The following is a 3,223-nucleotide window of genomic DNA, read 5'->3' on the forward strand; positions in this document are numbered from 1 at the left end:
AGGGAAAGAAGCACTTGGGAAAAATTACCCAAAGTCCCACAATGTGTGGCAGACAGATTTCTTCTCCTAGCCCATTTCTGGCTTAAAGATTTGTGATAGCAGTGTTACATGACCCAGGGTGAACCTCCATTAACTGATTTCCTGGAGGAGTAATTAAAAGGAAATTATTTGCTTTTCTGGTCTCTGCTTGGAGTTTACCTTAAGTCTCAAAGGTAGAATGAATGAAAGTGGAGGAAAAATATGAAAAACTAAAGATAACACAAAATCACACATTTTCTTCAGTATGTTGTGAATATGTAATTTTATGTGATGGGATTAGGCAGTACTATAGCTAAGCTCATTCAAATTCCATTGGAATATCTGCCAAAGAGCACAAACCAGTTTCTAGTGTACTTTTTTTTTTTTTTTTTTTATTATCTTGACCTCCAACTTAGCATGAAGAATGACATTGCCTCAGAGTAAAATGCTACTATGACTATGATTATTTCTTTTTATGACACCTTCATTGAAACAAAACATTGTTGTTTCCAGAAGCTGCTCAATTACATTGCTGTTCTGTAGACTTTTTACTAGATTGTGGCAATTATCTTTATTTGCTTTCATTTAGCCAGTGCATTTTATTTGTTGCATCTGCTTCTGTGTGAGAAGAACTGTATTGTAAGTATATGGGCATGTACGTGTGTTTCCCTTCTCCCATGTTCTGAGCTCTGACTGTGGTCTATTATCTGGAGGGAAACTTTAGAAGCTGTATCACAGTTCAGGAAGCAGGAACTGGCTTTTGATAAAAGGCTTCCTTTTTCTCCTCCACAATACATCTGGGGCCTTTCACAGTTGATTACTGTAATATCAGCTAAAGGCAGCATTGACATACAACTGAGAACTTTAACAACAGTTTAATGCTGGAAAGAAAAATTCACTAGCAGCAGGGATACTAATTAGCAAAAGGTGGCCTGCTTTGGTTAATTGCTAGTCCAAAAGTCCCCTAGCCTGTCACCCTGCATCAGCTTTTTGGAGGTTTGCTTAGAAAATGGTTGAAAAGCCATAAAAGCAGTTTGCCAGAAATAGATGTTGCTGCTGCAGAGCAGTTTTTGCCTAAAACTCCAGATGGACCATATGGACACAAATTCTACAGAACTAAAGAGATCTGTCTTATCTATTTTTCCACACAAACATTAATACATTTACAAGGGAAAGTTAAAACTACTGATTTTAAACACTTGAGCAAGAAATTTTAAAATTCATTAACAGATTTAGTCCCTTAGAATAAAGCAAAACTGGGAAAGTTTAATGTCCAGAAAAAAAAAAAAAAGAAGAAAATTTTGCCTTAATTCTCACAATATTTTTACATTTTCACTTTTTGCTGAAAAGCTAGAATTATGGGACTTTTAAGTTGATAGATATTCCCACCTTTTTGGCAAAAAAAGAAGAAAATGTTCCTATTACTATTAAAATAAATTATTATTAATAAAATCTTCTTATAAAATTAAGTTTATCTGGAATTCCTACAATTTGTGATAAAGTTATCAGCTTCATTGCTGTTTGAGAATGCCAATTTAATTCTTTCTAAAATGTGCAAATCTATGGATATGTCTGTGTGTCACTGTCATTCAGCATTAGAAATCATGTGCTAAATCATACCAGGCAGTTGCCAGGCCCTGGGATTAGGGTACTAATATGTTTGATACTAGTTTGATATTAGCATAAAGATGTTTTGGAACCTGGAAAAAGAAATCATGCCTGAATTAATCACCAACTAACTACACCCAGGTAAGCATTACTGCATGAAAGATAGTCAGTTGATGTTAAAACTAATTTGAAGTATATAAAATGAAAAGTTAGCTATGATTTCAATGTAGGATGCAGTAAACTCAGACTTAATATCACAAATATTATTCAATACATAGAAATGGACTGGAGAATAAGCCAAAGAAAATGAATGGAGCCTTTTTTGTTAGAAATTACACTGTCGTGTAATATTGAATACTGTCAATATTGAATTGGTAGCAGATTTAAGAATTAGTTGCATCAGCTTCAGCTCCATGACTGTTTTAAAGGGTCTGCATGTATATAAGGTTAAGTGTGTGCTCAAGTGCTCTGTTGAATCAGGTTGAAGGGTTCAGTCCACGCAGGCTTAATTATTACCTCATTAAAAGGAACATGACTCTAGTTAGTTAGCAAAGGACTCCTGGATGTCAACAGAAGGAATATTTTACTGCCATGTTTGTCCCTTTTGTATTGACAGGTAGTAGAGAAGGAGCTTCCTAATTCCCTTAAATTGTCAAAAAGTGTGTAATTAATAATATTAATTCACATTTCAGTGTTTAGGCAGTATTTCTGAACTGGTGAAGAAAACCAGGCTTTCTGTTTTAAGAACAAATATGTATGCTTCAAAAGCTGGGTTTTAAAAAAAATAAATTAAATCAAATCTGTTGAAACCCTTTGTAAACAAGAATTTCTGTCAGAGATGACAAAAAAGACTTGAAGAACAGTGTTGGAAATATACTGTGTAATAACCCGATTCCAGCCTGGAGCACACATTAGTGTTGGTTTTACTTTCCTCTCTGTTGGCAACAGTGAATCTGACAAGAGTCTACATTGAGTTGCTGCCAGAGTTCACAGGATGTTGATCAAGAAAGCGCTGCAGCACAAATTTCCTCCATTTCTCTAAGCCAGCTGTCTGCCAGGTTTACTCCAAAACCATGGGCTCACTAAGTCATCAGAAAAAAGGAAATGTCACCTTAAATCCCAAAATAATTTGTGTTGCCATGTGGTGTCAAGACTCATTGCAAGGGCAAAACTTTTGCATGACTGGAGAGAACGTTGTTAGAACTTCCATAATAAACTGAGATTCTCTGTATGCATACTGTAGATTTTTCATTCAAAATTTTAATTTTGGACAATAAAACTGAAAATTCATGTCCTAAGATTACAACAACCTACGGTATATAATTATCTCCATTTAGTGACCAGGATGAACCAAACCCCGGAGAAGAGATTTCCTCTCTATTACTCCCCTCCACTCTCCCAGGGGAAAATAAAAAGAGAATAAGGAAGAGACTTCAAGATTGGAAGTTAAAACTGCAATAGGTTTAAAGGAACAGGAAAGAGAAAGGAATAAGTCAGTTAATAATGAGAATATACAAATATACACAAAACCTGATTTCAGTGGTCACTGAAACAAATGCCCAAAAGTCCCCTGTGGCAGAGCCAACTCAGGGAAAGA

Source organism: Chaetura pelagica, unplaced genomic scaffold (genome assembly GCF_000747805.2).
Source record: "Chaetura pelagica isolate M959 unplaced genomic scaffold, ChaPel_1.0 scaffold50, whole genome shotgun sequence".
Taxonomy (NCBI): Eukaryota; Metazoa; Chordata; class Aves; order Apodiformes; family Apodidae; genus Chaetura; species Chaetura pelagica.